Below are 16,837 nucleotides of genomic sequence, written 5' to 3'. Positions count from 1 at the left end.
CCGTGACCGCTTGCTATAGTAAGACCAGTCATGCTTCCGCATACCACATGAGAGAGAGAGAGAGGCTTAATAGGAATAAAATCGTCATCATCGTCATCAGAGTATGGGTGAACATGACTGCAAAAGTTGCAGACTAGTCTTTATAAACCGTTGACGAAACACGGTAACTTCTATCGTAGTATCTGTACCGAGATTCTTAATGAAAGGGAGATTATTCAGAATTATAATAAATAAATGAATTATTTTCAAAGTTCAAACATTGTTGTTTACTGGCAATCTCGCTCTTCCATTAGCTTCTCTAATTTGTCCTTTCTGAATTGATAAATGATAAACTAAATGTGTGATAAGCAGAACCGATTAACACGTCAACACCAAACCATCTAAACTGTATCCCGTATCACGTTTGGCTCTAGTAACTATACAATATAACTGACCAATCTCCCCCACTCCTCCCCCCCCCCAAAAAAAGGGGGTCAACCTCCAACGTGGACTTTTCGCTAGGTCTAGGAACCATACATCACAACTCACTCATGCCCCTCCCCCCTTCAACCCGGCACAAAGGCCCCCCCCCCCCAACCCCAAAAAAAAAGGTCTAATCCCGGTCCTAGTACTGGTCAACCCCCGAAGTGGACCCTTGTTGTATCCCTTATCAAGCCTACTAGGTCTAGGAACCGTACATCAAAACTGACTAGCCGCCCGCCCCCCCAAAAAAAGTAGGTCTACTTTTGGCCCCTCCAAATAACCCCCATCGTGGACCCCACAATGGACGACCTCTTCACCAAACGATACGAAGTGTCTTCGCATGAGAATATCTTAATATTATTCCTAGACCTCAAGGTCACCCGCCAACAATGGCAGAGAGAGAGAGAGAGAGAGAGAGAGAGAGAGAGAGAGAGAGACTTTTCATGTCCGCAAGACGTAGGGAACTATAGCAAGATGGTGACGGCAGCTCGAACGAGTTAGCGAACTGCCTCTTGCTGCTGACGACAGCGGGAATTTTATCAGCGTCAAGCGCTTTCCCTCCAAGGCCAGGCATTCTTCTATTCTTCTTCCTCCTCCTCTTCGTCTCTTCTGTTGGTTGTTGGAAGCGACAGCAGGGAACCATCTCGAAATGTGATTGGATTGCCAACGGCCATGTTGGAAGTTACACATGTAGATCTATGGGAAAGCTTGATTATAACCGACACTAAACATACGAATTACACGCGTACAGATTATTATCATTTCAGAACGCTATATAAACAGATATACATAATTATATACACGAGTGTCGTGACCGATAAACTATGGAGAAAATCAGTCACTATGATTTACGTATGATTTGATTGCTGGAAATCTCTATTAGTCTAATGTCACTGATACTAATATCTAAGCGAAAGTGGATGTTATCAAAGTTATTATACTCTGTTTTTTTTTCATCTGTCCATCCGCCTGAGGTGTTTTTGTATGGCAACACTGCGGCCCGGGTTTTAGATAGTTACATTCAGTTTACATTCAACGATTATAATAATATCCTATTTCGAATATTAACGGTGTAATTCGCATACAGTAAATTATTAAAACACTTTTCAGTTGCAAATGTACACCCAGATATCCTTTTATTTACCTAAAACTTACAAATAGCGTAACTATCTAAAGCACGGGACGCATATTTGTAAGTTTTAGGTAAATAAAAGGATATCTGGGTGTACATTTGCAACTGAAAAGTGTTTTAATAATTTACTGTATGCGAATTACACCGTTAATATTCGAAATAGGATATTATTATAATCGTTGAATGTAAGCTGAATGTAACTATCTAAAGCCCGGCCCGCAGTGTTACCATACAAAAACACCACAGGCGGATGGACAGATGAAAAAAAAAACAGAGTATAGTACTATTCTTCGAGTCAAGGATAACTATTCAATATGTTTTCCTTAAATATTTAAAAAAAAAAGACGTAAATAAAATGAAAAAAATAATTTCCTCCGTAAGTATGTGACAAAAAATAGACGACATAAAGCAATAAAAGAAAACAAATATATAGTAGCACTATTGCCACAAGCCCTCATGAAGACGAAACAATTATAACATTAATTGAGAGCGTATATATGTATATAAATATACCCTTTCTTCGATCAACCAAAACATAATCAGACTCTCATGATATACAACAGAACTCACAAATGCACATAACCGCACACTACCCTTCATCACGTTTTTGGAATGTGTCAAACAGCCACATGTGCTTGCGGAAGGCAGACACATCTTGACAGTAACACCGAAATCAGAAATATTGTGGTACGCAGCGCTGACGCAAGAAGTCGCTTGCTAGTCGCAACCTAATTTTAGAACAGGAGTCGTAAGTGTGTCCGGATTAGTTAGGGAAGTCAACTTCTCAAAGCGTAAATGTATATATACGAACACAAGACAAGACAAGCAGTTTGTGTCGTATTGTGCCTTTCGAGGAGAATAACACCAACACGAAACAAACCTACTAGACTCCGTTTGTGTCATTTAGATCTGAGAACCGTTTAAAATAGTTTGACAGTTTTATCTTTGATTGAATAATCTTTACTTAGGTTTATAATAATGATAATAATAATGATAATAATAATAATAATAATAATAATAATAATAATAATTATCACATCCGAAGACACACGGATTACATTACAGACTTAGACCTATGTGAGGGGGGAAAATGCTTTATAAACGACTAAACAATAATAATCCTTCTGGTACGAGCAGACGTATTCAACTGCCATAAAAAATACACAGTAATAATAATAATAATAAAAATCTAGATTTAGGAATTTCGTCAAAATTATCAAAAATGCAATCGAACCGAGTTTACCAAATGGCACCATTACGATTTAAGCCAGTCCTTTTGATAAATATATTTATAATCAAAATATAATCACAACAACACGTAAGATTTTTTGTAAGCCCTTTGATGAATGAAGGTTAATACTATGTACTGTTGACAAAGTCATGTACTACTTCGTTTGAGAAATGAAACTAGATCATAACTAGGTTACCATTGCTGGATGAATACAGAAACGAACACTATAGCAACTTCGTTTGAGAGAAATGAAGAGCTCAATAGACTTCTTAAGCTAACGAGAACAATTTTACACTCCTTGATATAACGAAAAAATCTATATACTACACATGAGGAACAGATATATCTAGTTTCCTAGTACTACGTACGTTTCTGTACACACATGGTGAACTAAATTTCTACTAGATTTCTGCTTTTCTAGTACTATGGAAGGGAATGAATTTCAAGTGCGTAACAAACTAACAGCTTCTAATCAGTGTAAACATTTTCTATTAATATGAAAAATGACCAAGAACACTGTTACCAATGTCCAGTGAATTACGGCAAGAGCATAGTACTAAACTTGACGTTGTTAATGGTAAATTTCATCCTCCAGTGGTTACGCACTTACTTTTACCCATCCCAGATCTCTGTACCTGCCACTTCATTTCCCATATAACAGCAGCAAGAGACGTCTGCGCTCTGTTTTGTACATTCCCAAGGTCAATAAACATATTGTTAGTCAAGACAGGTGTTCACATCACCATCCCGAGGAACATCAGATATGGCAGACCTAGACCTATACTGTAAATGCCCTCATATACTACTTATTGCTGCCTCTAGCACCATAGTTACGAAGTGTGTGCATTATCTCATGATCAATCAAGCTAAAAGATGGGATAAAATTAATCTGAACAGTTTGGAGTCATAATCCTAGATTAATTTGAACTGCACATCTTAGATTTCATACGCTGCTAACCAGGCTTCTAAAAACACCAAGTTTATTTACCGTGATTCGTCTAATAAAGGAATGAATGCGGAAATGACTGCGGTTTTGTTTTCTTTGAAGTAAACCTCGTGGAGAAACCAACATTTACAACGAAAATATCAACAGAATGAACAATTCATTACAAAATTCACTCGATTCATATGACAACCAAAATAATACAGAAACCCATCGGTTATTCAAGGCTTCAGCGGCGTTAATGGACTAAGATAACGAAATATAAGCTTATAAATATGAATATAGAACGTAATGACTCCTGATTCCTGATTCAGCTACAAAATCTTAAAGAACGAAGTTCAGTTGGTATTCCAGTCCCGTCGTCGAAATGTGTACGTAAGAATAAAGCAGTAATTTATATAACAAGTTAGATGACAGTATTCAAGGTTATCCGCGTAATTAAAATAGTTCCAAAATCCTGGAAAAAGAGGATAATATACTTCCCTTTCCACCGGATTATTCCAGCAAAGCACAGCGAAAACTGACCGTACGACCGCACCATTACGATACTGTTTCGTTGAAGGGCACAGTGTACGATTTTCCACAAAAGATATTGTCGGGACAATTTACGTAGAGCAAACTCGCCAGGAGCGATTGTCACATGAAAACTATGAAAGCCCGGTAACCTAGTCTCTTTTCTTCGTATTTATGCAGCCATAATGGTTTATCTAGGGCCAAAATTGGTAGGAAAGTTAGGATTCTGGTTTAAATTGGAAGGGAGAATGGAATGGAATCCCCACGTAATTAGGGACATTCGCGTGTTAATTAACTGAAATTATTTGAGAGAGGAGAGAGAGAGAGAGAGAGAGAGAGAGAGAGAGAGAGAGAGAGAGAGAGAGAGACTATATATGCACGTTTTATACAAAATTTATTATTAAGTAGCACAGTTATTCTCATTCACCAATAGGACGACTAGGGTGGACATCAAGAATGAATGAAAGGTCTCATAGGGACTACTTTGGCTTCCAGTGCTAAACATGGCGGAAGTTCCTTGGGACGCCATATTTAGTACTAGCCCCTCGGGGATCAAAGTATTATATACACCAATTTCTATACTGATTGTGGGACAAATGATATTAATAAACGATACTTCCGTGCGACCGTTTACCTTACATTTGCCATAAGGCGTTTAGCACTATCACCTCGGAATAGGTGACGCGTAGGTATCTAGCCAAAGTAACACCGGTTTCATAACTGATACGAACTCCCCTTAGACCTAGTATGTATTTTGCAAACCTGCATCGCTTGTCAAGATTTGATTGCAGATGAAATGGAAGCACTAACTTATATAATTAATCAGATGAGCACGCACCACCACCCACCAAACAACAAAATGTGATAAGAATTGTTAATTATTTCGGACGCTGAAATTAAAAAACAGCCCATCAAAAACTTGTAAGGATCACTGAGAGAGAGGTAAGGAACACAGGAATGGCTACTTGTCTCAGTAGGATGTAACCTTCTTAGGGTAACACTTTCTTATCAGAGAGAGAGAGAGAGAGAGAGAGAGAGAGAGAGAGAGAGAGAGAGAGAGAGAGAGAGACCCATTAAGTGACAACAGCCTCTGGTACCCAAGTCGATAGTGTTCATCTTACTTTGGTTGAACTTCTTCAACCGTACAATGTTTAAAAACGCTGTAGGCCGATGGCATTCAGGTCAGTGGCGACAGAGAGGTTAAAAGTAGGTCATGAAGGACGGTAAAGTTAACCAACAATGAGAGAGAGAGAGAGAGAGAGAGAGAGAGAGAGAGAGAGAGAGAGAGAGAGAGAGATACAATGGCGGAGTAACTACAAGAGACTATGCTAATGTATGAGCAAAAGCTTTTATCAGGTTTCAATTTAGTACACATACAAATTTAGTAATAATCTCCGAGTATGAAGACTATACATATATGCAGGAGCCATACAAAGCCAACGTCAGTCCCGTGCGTCAATGTAAATCTACGCTATACGTCAACGTAAGCCGAAGTCAGGTGCATACGTCAAAGCAAGACTAAGCCACTTCCATACGTCATAGTAAGCTCAAGTCTTTTACATTTTTATCTTTAAGCTACGTCACAAGAGCACGTCTTTGGATTCTTTAGCATTTTGCCGCCAACCTTTGAACCACTGTGCAAAAAGTAGAACGAATAAGCAAGAACTTGAGTTTTCTCGTGCAAATTTGCTACTAAGGGCAATACTTGTGCAGCCACCCATATTGGTTTATTTACAAAAAGGAACATTAGTTGTTCCAGCTGTAGCTGGAATATCTGTGTTGCCACCCATATTGACTGAAAAGATGGAACATTTGTGCTTCCCTCCATATTGGCTAATTACTAGACATAATAATTACCACCCATTTTTAAAGTTAGCGGGGATATCTTTGTTAAAATCCATCTTGATTACTAGACGCAATATTTGTATTTTCACTAGTTTTTCACTCATATTGCAAATTAGCTGGAATAATTGTCTCCATCCGCACTGATACTCAGCTGGAATATATATATATATATATATATATATATATATATATATATATATATATATATATATATATATATATAATATATATATTTCATCTTTGTTGGCTGATTCCTTGAATACTTATAAATTATCCATTGTTGGAATGGTTTATGCTTCTATCCTCAATCGGTAATTGGTTGGAATATATGTATTATCATTACAAATTAGTTGGAACATTTACATTACTTACTAACACTTGTATTTCTCCAAATATTGGTCACTAACTGGGAAGACCCTTATGAACAGAGGCAACAGACAGTTATAAACCAAAGAGAAATGAACTTGCAGACAGAGGCAGGTTATAGGAAAAGGTGAAAAAATAAAATAAATATGAGGGAACAGACAATAAAACCGACACGCATGAATTCAGGAGACCTCAGCATAAAGCAGGGATGAATTTGCGTCTAGTTTGAACATTATGGGCTCTGAGGATTCCAAACAGCGCTAGGCGAACTATTCCGCATTCCAGTTGTGGACAAGATCGAAAACTCTCAGTAAACTTTGTAGTATCGAATCTGACGCCAGAAAAGTAGGTCAGGTAAACAGATTGCAGGGGATGTTTGTTGTTGTAGTACAATACATGCAACAAACATAATGAGCTCACTTTATGTCTATGCAACAAGTTCACATTAGAGTTGACAAAGTAAACTTGACTTGATGACATAATTTCATCCAAGATTTCTGAGTCAGCAAAGGAAAATAGTACTATAAACGAGGAAGAAGATAAAGACAAAACACTTAGATACTCCACAAACATTGGTAACTGGCAGAGAGAGAGAGAGAGAGAGAGAGAGAGAGAGAGAGAGAGAGAGAGATTAATATCGAATTAACTTTACTCTTTGCATAACTTACAGAGGGAATTATCTAATAGTTCATCTATCCTGACCTCATTTGGGTGCTGGTGCTTATCATAATATATAATCCGCATAATATGTTAAGTCAGTGACATTAGCTATGCTTAGCACAATATATATTTCCTATAATATGTCGAGTCATTTCTGTTGTAAAGAGAATTCGACAAAAATGCGTCACTTGTAGTTTAATAGGTCTATTTCAGTATGCAAATACAGACACGGGACTACATTATTATGAATTATAAAATTCGCCTACGGTTAACATATATGAAAATACATTAACTCCGAGGTAGAACGAATTAGATATTAAAAGACATTTGTAGCTTAATGTATGTATCTGAATCACGATGATGTGATAAAAATTCATATTTGTTATATGTATACTATATTAAGTGAAATTACTCGATTTGGTTTAGTTACCACTGAAATTCTTTTGTCAGTCTCTCAAATAAGTCTTCGTTTTCTTTCACTGACAAAACCACCATGGGATACCATGGAAAATATCAATCTTGTCACACAAAGTACTTTTTATATTCTATCAGACCTTTCTTAGCTAAGGAAAGAATATCTAACACTAAATATAGGGAAGCACTAAACATAAACACCAGTTTAACAGCAGAAAGAGTCACGTAGTGTGATAGCATAAGTACATTTGGCGCCATGATGCCATCAAATGCATCTTAAGTTCATTAAAACATCGTCCATAGCATACCAGACTGCTCTTGTTAACGATTAAGGCGGCCTTATGCCGGCACGGGTACTTGATGTAGGCCTATACACAAGTTTGGTTATCTGGTAACCTGCAATCGGCAATCAACAATGAGACAACTGCCATTATTTATTTATTATTATTTTTTCTTTTGTAGACGAGGGACAATATCAACCAGTTTTCTCTTTTAACTAAATGTACAGACTAAATCTGAATAAATTCGTTTAGCATAACGTTTAGCACAACACTGATCGCTAACAATGGCCAATAGTAATCCATCGTGATGACTCATCATCAATGGACTATTTCTGCCATTTCTTTCGTATTATCTCACTCACCCGTATAAATACAATACATTAATTCTGTCATATTTACTGGTTACCGATTACAAAATCCTCGAGTTGTATTCAGACCGTGAAAAAACTTTGTTTCATTGGGAATTTTAAAGAAAAAAAATATGCATAAACTGTCTGTGCTGCTGTAGCAGTGACGTAGATACGAACAGAAGAGAGACGTAAATAATTGATAACTTATGACTGACTAAATAGGAGCTTACAATATATCTTATAAGTGACTTAATAGGAACTTACAATATATCTTATAAGTGACTAAATAGGAACTTACAATATATCTTATAAGTGACTAAATAGGAACTTACAATAGATCTTATAAGTGACTAAATAGGAGCTTACAATAGATCTTATAAGTGACTAAATAGGAGCTTACAATATATCTTATAAGTGACTAAATAGGAGCTTACAATATATCTTAAAAGTGACTAAATAGGAGCTTACGACTTATAAGTGACTAAATAGGAGCTTACAACTTATAAGTGACTTTATAAATAAGTGCTATATAACATACAAGTGGCTAAATAGGTGCTTACAACTTATGTGAACAAATAGGGGCTTACAACTTATGTGACTTTATAAATAGGTGCTATGTAACTTACAAGTGATTAAATAGGAGCTTACAATTGATCTTATATGTGATTAAATAGGAGCTAACAACTTACAAGTGACTTAATAGGAGCTTGCAACTTATAAGAGACTAAATAGGACCCTCCAACTAATCTTATAAGTGACTAAGTAGGAGCTTACAACTTATCTTATATGTGACTAAATGGGAGCTTACGACTTATAAGTGACAAGATAGGAGCTTACGACTTATAAGTGACTAAATATGAGGTTACAACTTTTAAGTGACTAAATAGGGGTTTACAACTTATAAGTTTCAGACGATCGGGACACCGGTAGACACAGGTGGGCGTACGTCACCTTACTTAGGATGTTGATTCCCGTAAGGCTGGTGTCACACTATGCGGCGTCGCCGCTGCGGTGGAACCGTATGCGGCACCGCCGCATTGCCTGCATCCTGTCACACATAAGTGGCGAAGTCGCTCAGTTAGGTTGACTATCATGTTGTCCAAACTAAAATTTATTTGTGCATTAGAAGCAGAGGGTTTACTGAAAGAGCCAACTTGTCTTTAACTCTGGGTTCACTCATTTAATGCTGATTCCATATGTGGCCACTTCTCGTGCCTTGGTATTTCGCCTATTTCAATCCATGCTTTCTCTCTAGAGTTATCACAATATCCTTTATCATTCTTTTACCAAAGTGCTGGCTTTGCATGAATGCATTCAATGAATAAATCAACGTCAAACATCTTAAGAGTTATAAATGAAAGTGTTTCAAGGGAGCGCCAGATGTGTGAGTTTTCCCACGACAATCGGCCGGATGCAACGTTGTGGCGGTCCGGCGCGTGGAAACAGCAGCGCCTTACTAGTGTGACACAACCCTGGACAGGTATCATTATTTTGGTGCCCCTTTAAATATTTGTGGGGTCGACCTCGACCCAAGCGCCCCGAAAAATTTGTGAAAATTCAAAAACTGTAGCTATGCTGTACATTTTAATTTCTAAAACCAATTTCACCGTTGCCGAACACTACTGAGAAGATAAATCATACCCATCTACAAATTAGATATTTATTACAAATATATTTAAAAAATATGTATATAAAAAATAATTTACGAAAATATTAAAAAAAAAAAATACAAAACACGCTCTATACACAAAAATTGAGGGAATCCTTCCTAAAGCTATTATTTACAATATGTGATTGCCAGAAAAGGTGTCTGACCCATAGAGGTCAAAATCTGAAATGAGAAAAATAGGGTGAGTTTATTTGGCCCCCCAAAAAAGCCACAATTTCACAAATTTTTTTTAGTATCTAAATGAAATAGGAAGTGGCTAATTTTTTCTATAGAATCAACTCATATTATCCTAGAACAGAATTATGTAAAAAGATCTGCACTATGATGTAATTTACTGTTATATAAGAAATGTTATTCTCTCTCTCTCTTATGATGACATAAGGGTAAATACAGAGATATTATATAAAATATTAGAGAAAATAGTGGATAAATATATACCGAAGAAGAAAAGTAAACATCAGTCATGCATACCAAGAGACAGAAGGATCTTGTTCCAGAAAATCAGAAAGTGAAAAAAAGGTCTTGCAAAAGAAAAAAATGCATGGAAAGTTATAGAACTAAAACGTAAGATAGAAAATGCAGAACAAAAGATTATACAATCAAAAGAAAATGAAAAACGGGACTTGGAAGAAAAAACCCTAATAAACTATCAAACAAAACCCCAAACTATTATACTCATATGCGAAAAAGATGAATAAAAGAAGAATAGAAATTGGCCCTCTAAGAATTGAAGGGAGATTAATGAATGAAAAAAAGGAAATTTGCAACATATTGGCAGAACGATATAAGAGAGAATTCACCCCTAGAATAGATAATGAAGATAATGATATAGAAGTAAGGGACGAAAATAGTGAATATTTAGCTGACATAGATATTAATGAAGCTGATATTGTACAGGCTATTAATGAAATTAAAAATGGAGCTGCAGCAGGGCCTGATGGAATTCCTGCTATTTTGTTAAAGAAAGTAGTTCATTCTATCGCAAAGCCACTTGCAATATTATTAAGACAAAGTGTAGATACAGGCAAGATTATGATGACACAAATTAGCATATATTACCCCTACTTTCAAAAGTGGATCAATACTAGAGGCAAGTAATTATAGGACTGTGAGTCTAACATCACATATTATGAAAGTGTATGAAAGGGTAATGAAGAAAAATATTATGAAACATTTAATAAAAAATAATTTGTTTAATATAGGACAACATGGTTTTGTACCCGGAAAAAGTACACAAACCCAATTGTTAGTCCACCGTGAGAACATATTCAAAAATATGAAAAGCGAAATGGAAACAGATGTGGTTTATCTAGACTTTGCAAAAGCTTTTGACAAAGTAGACCATAATATATTAGCGAAGAAAATTAGAAAACACAATATCGTGGATAAAGTAGGAAGATGGTTAAAAGAATTTTTACACAACAGAAAACAGATAGTTATTGCAAACGATGAGAAATCGGATGAAGCCAAGGTAATATCCGGTGTGCCACAAGGTACGGTGTTAGCTGCAATACTGTTTGTTATTATGATTGAAGACATAGACAGTAATGTTAAGGATTCGGTAGTGAGTAGTTTCGCTGATGACACAAGAATAAGTAGAGAAATTACTTGTGATGAAGATAGGAACGCTCTACAAAGAGACCTTAACAAAGTATATGATTGGGCAGAGGTAAATAGGATGGTATTTAACTCTGATAAATTTGAATCAATAAATTATGGAAACAGAGAAGGAAAGCTATATGCATATAGGGGACCTCATAATGAGACAATCACAAATAAGGAAGTAGTTAAAGACCTTGGTCTGATGATGAATAGGAACATGTTATGCAATGATCAAATAGCAATTCTTTTGGCAAAATGTAAAGCAAAAATGGGAATGTTGTTACGGCACTTCAAAACAAGTAAAAGCTGAACACATGATTATGCTTTTATAAAGCATATGTTCGTAGTCCACTTGAATATTGCAATATGATATGGTACCCACACTATCAAAAGGATATTGCACAAATAGAGAGTGTACAAAGGTCCTTTACAGCTAGAATAGAAGAAGTTAAGGACCTAGACTACTGGGAAAGACTACAATCCTTAAATTATATAGTCTAGAAAGCAGAAGAGAACGCTACATGATAATTCAGGCATGGAAACAGATAGAAGGAATAACAGAAAACATCATGGAACTAAAATATCAGAAAGAGCAAGCAGAGGTAGATTAATAGTGCCCAAAACTATACCAGGAAAAATAAGGAAAGCACACAGGACATTAATCCACTACGCACCAGCATCGATAATGCAGCGTCTATTCAATGCGTTGCCAGCTCATCTGAGGAATATATCAGGAGTGAGCGTAGATGTGTTTAAGAATAAGCTCGACAAATATCTAAACTGCATCCCAGACCATCCAAGATTGGAAGATGCAAAATATACCGGAAGATGTACTAGCAACTCTCTGGTAGACATTAGAGGTGCCTCACACTGAGGGACCTGTAAGGTCTGTAAGGTAAGGTCTCTATTTCAAACAATGATTTACGAAAATATTTACAAAAAATACAAAATATGCTATATACACACATATATTGATGGAATCCTTCCTAAAACTACTATTTGTAATATATGACTGCCAGAAAAGGTGTCGGACCCATAGAGGTCAAAATAAAAAAAAAAAAAAAAAAAAAAAAAAAAAAAAAAAAAAAGAGAAAAAAAAGGGTATGAGTTTTTGGCCGAAAAAATTGTCAAAATTTCACGAATTATTTTGGTACCTAAATGAAATAGGAAAAGGCTCAATTTTATTATAGAATAAACTCATATTATCATAGAATGGAATTATGTAAAAAGATCTGCACTAAGATGTAATTTACTCTCATGTCAGAAATGTTATTCTCTCTCTCTCCCTTTCTCTCTTTCGCTCTCTTTTTTCTCTCTCTCTACAGTGCTTTATTGACATAAGCTCATGTAATCTGTCACCAGAAGAGGCAGAGACCCACTACGTCCCATCCCCTCTCTCCCCTTTTTGTGTCATAATTTCAAGGTCATCAACCACGCGTCAACTCTTGTTACACAAACTTGGCTTCTTACCATATTGAGTAGTCAGCAACCTGTAAATTATCATCAAAATCACTTTATAATTCCATTAGAAGTAAGTTGATGACATCCATCTCCAGAAAATACTGCTTGCTGGCCATTGTTGATGAAAAATGCAAAAATAAATAAATAAATAAATAAATAAATAAAAAAATAAAATATTGGTTTGTGTGTGATATCACCATGTGCGGCGCCGCATACGGTTTCGTCGCAGCGGCAAGGCCGCATAGTGTGACGCCAGCCTAAGTTTGTTTTAAGTCCTAATTTATGACATCTATTCCGGCAAGTCTGATTTAGACTTATGTGCCGTTGTCTGTACTAACTTAACATGTTTATGTGAGAACAAAACCGTATATCAAGAGGGTATTCTTATGCTTAAACTGGTGTACAAAACCTGTTTAAGTATAGGCCTAGGGGTACGCTTAAAGTTACGTATAAAAGTCGTTGGATAATAGGCCTAAGCTTAAAATTACGTACAAAATATACTCAAATATAGGCCTATGCATAAACTAACGTACAAAACTCGTTTAATAATAGGCCAATGATGCCTAAACTGATGTACAAAACCTGTTCCAGTACAGGCCTATACTTAAACCTACGTACAAAACTTGTTCGAGTACGGTCCTATAATTAAACTGAAGCACAAAACTTGTTTGAGTAGAGTAGGTCTATGCTTAAACTGGCGTACAAAACTTTAGGTATAGGCCTAAGCTTACAAAGATTTACGGAACGAAAGCATAAACCTATGCTTAAAATAACGTACACAACCTTAGGTATAGGCCGAAGCTTAAAGGGATGTACAAAACGAAAGCATAGGCCTATGCTTAAACTGACGTACAAAACTTTAGGTATAGGCCTAAGCTTACAAGGGTGTACGAAATGAAAGCATAGCCCTATGCTTAAAATGACGTACAAAACTTGTTTAAACCTAAGATCATGATTTGCAATACACACGAAGCAGAACAGGTGATGGTAAGACATGATTGGGAGAAATAGAGAATACTTATCAGCAATCAATCTCGGAAATTGATAGGGAGATATCAGTTGTGCTTAAATGCCAGCCTCTAGACTTGAGAAGAAGGAAGGCTGTTTTCATGATCATGGCGACAAAGTGAAACCGAGATGGGGCATTTATACGGTGAGAGAAATGATCATGTCGTCACTTACTACTATTGACAAAGATATGGTCATTCAGAAAAACAAAAATTGTAGGTTCAAGAATATAACTACGGATTTGACACGTGGAAAATGCACGGGATGTCCTAAGAGAAAGGACTGTAGTACTGATGCTATTAAAATGATGAGCCGTACAATTTATAAGAGACACAAATACCAAACATATGGTCATGCGGTGAACTCAAAACTCAAAATATTAGACTTAACCGCAAATTCAATCGATATTTTTGACATTGCTGAGACATGGCTGAAAGACTATGAAACTGTGAAGATGGCTGAAATAACCATAGTTCACGTTACAAGGGAAGGTGTTGGTGGGGTGGGGGGGTTGTGTCTGTCTTTTCGTACACGGGTTGTACTGATATCAGTCTTGTAAAGAAGAGGTGATGTAACAAGTCTTGAATATCCCGAAGCAAATTTTACATACTCTGGTATGAGGACGTCTTTTGTCGTAGTCTATAGACTTTCCTTAACAAATGTAAATGTCTTTTCAAATGAATTTGGCATACTGCTTGATGGGATTTATATATCTGCAGGGAGTGTTTTTTTTTATTTCTAATTTTTTTAATCTGCGGTGTTTTTAATCTATGGATGGATGATCCAACCAGTGATAAGTTCGAAGCATTTCATGATCTACGTGTGTCGCATCGTCTTGCAAGCAATATAAATTGCCCTACTTCAACATCTGATTCATAAACTGCTCAATTTGATAATTGGAGGTCCTACGTGCGCTATCAAATGGTGCTGGACCTGGATAAGCCATCAACAAGTAACGAGTAAGTAAGCGATGCATAAACTTGTTTAAATAAAGGCTTATGCTTAAAAGTACAAAACTTATTTAAATATAGGTCTAAGCTTAAACTGACACACAAAACTTGTGCACTTACAGACCTATGGTTTAATCGATGTACAAAACTTGTTCAATATAGGCCTATGCTTAAAATTCTTACAAAACTCTAAGCATAGGCCTATGCTCAAACTGGTGTACAAAACTTATGCATTGGCCTATGCTTAAACTGACGTAGGAAACTTGTTTAGGTATAGGCCTAGGCCTATGCTTAAACTGACGTACAAAACTTGTTTAATTTTAGGCCTAACCCTATGTTCAAACTGGTGTACAATACTTAAACAAGCATAGGCCTATGCTTTAACTGACGTCCAAAATTTAGATATATGCCTATAATTAAACTGAAGTACTAATCTTTCGGTATAGGCCTATAATTAAACTGACGTACTTACAAAACTTGTTTAATGATAGGCCTAGACCTATCGTTGTGTCAGGACGATCGACCAAATCCAGAATATTTAAAGTAATAAGTTTGTTTTCGTTTTGATATTCAGACCCACACAGGTAGTCGTATAAGGAAAACTTCTAGACGATTTAGCTTGATTGCGGTCAACATCGGTTATAAAACCAATTAAATAAATTTCAATAAATTTCGACGTTGGTTGACGTACAAAATTAATCCTACGTTTGCTGGCTTACGCTCCTAATCCCCGATTAGCCTAATCGTTAAAATACATTTTAACCATATCGAGGAATAGCTATTGCGTATCAACTAAACAGCGAACTTATAAAATGCTTAACTCCATGAAGGATTATAGCATAGATAATAAAATAAATTATATTTTATTATATATGTAACAAAATATATTACATTGTATTTTATGCAATACAGATTTCAGTAAAATATTTAATACTCATTGGTCATTGTCATGCAGTATACTGCTATATGCCGAACTTCCAGCAATTAAGCGTGTTAACTCGTTGACACGTCCATTGGCGTTAATTTATATGTAATACAAAAATAATTATTAGCCAAGAGCGTATCACTACTGTGCCTGATTTTATCCTTGATAAAATGAAAATCAAACCCATTCATATATAACTAAAGACTTTAAAACGTTGCTCCGTCCATATTTCAGAACGCATCGCCGTTGCTGTCGGTTACTTCCCCAAACAATGATGGAATATCTAACGATCACAAATACTTACCGTTTAGTGTTTTGGAGTTCAGTTTTCACTGTAAATACGTTCGCGTAGCACAAAAACCCATGAATAATCCTGTCACTGTAGCCGGGCTGGGCGTACTGTCGGTCGACTGTCGATGACAAAAGCAAAACTTCTGAAGAGGTTAATTAACCGTCGCTAGCAACTCCTCTCAGTCTGTCCCGTACAGAAATTTTAGTATCCATGGAACGAATGGATGACAGTAGTCACAGTACCCATTCTCTCAGTCTTGTGTTGTCGGTTGATGCATTAGTGTATTTTTTTGTTTTTATTATTATAGAGATTTGATTTTAAAAGTGTCCGCTGTATACGTCGCTTTTTGCCTCTTCAGATCGTCTAGAATTGCGATAGAGATTTGCTGTATAATATTCACGCGTTCGGTCTGGGGGAGGGATACCTATTTATCACTCCAATCGAGTGTTTCTTACTCGTGAAACTTAGCCGTGGACGTAAGTACTCCTTTATTTTTAGTTATAATTAGTTGATCTGTTTAACACCTGTGAAGAATTATGTATATGTACTCCTATTTGCAATCCTAAACTTTATATTGAGGGAAGCTATCTAGTGTTGACAACTGTGGCAAGCATCTTTTAATAACCGAGGTGAAGCCATCGGATACGAAGTCCAGACGGCATTTCATCGTTGTTATACAAACTATTACTGAATATTTCGATTTACGAAGCTGTTATATGTACTGATATTGTCG

The 16,837-nt window shown here is 36.2% G+C and overlaps 1 protein-coding gene across 1 annotated transcript in view; it reads right to left on the bottom strand.

Moving 5' to 3' along the window:
* LOC135194946 (uncharacterized) overlaps positions 1 to 16,134 on the bottom strand; it is a 305,843-nt gene extending 289,709 nt beyond the window's left edge. The window contains exon 1 of the mRNA XM_064221169.1: positions 16,117 to 16,134. The gene's annotated coding sequence lies outside the window, so the exon portion shown is untranslated. The remainder of the gene's footprint in view (positions 1 to 16,116) is intronic.
* Between the last annotated feature and the right edge of the window lie 703 nt (positions 16,135 to 16,837).

This window comes from Macrobrachium nipponense, chromosome 15 (assembly GCF_015104395.2).
Source record: "Macrobrachium nipponense isolate FS-2020 chromosome 15, ASM1510439v2, whole genome shotgun sequence".
NCBI lineage: Eukaryota > Metazoa > Arthropoda > Malacostraca > Decapoda > Palaemonidae > Macrobrachium > Macrobrachium nipponense.
The sequence above is the reverse complement of the archived record's forward strand: the minus strand, read 5'-3'. Positions and strand labels throughout refer to the sequence as shown.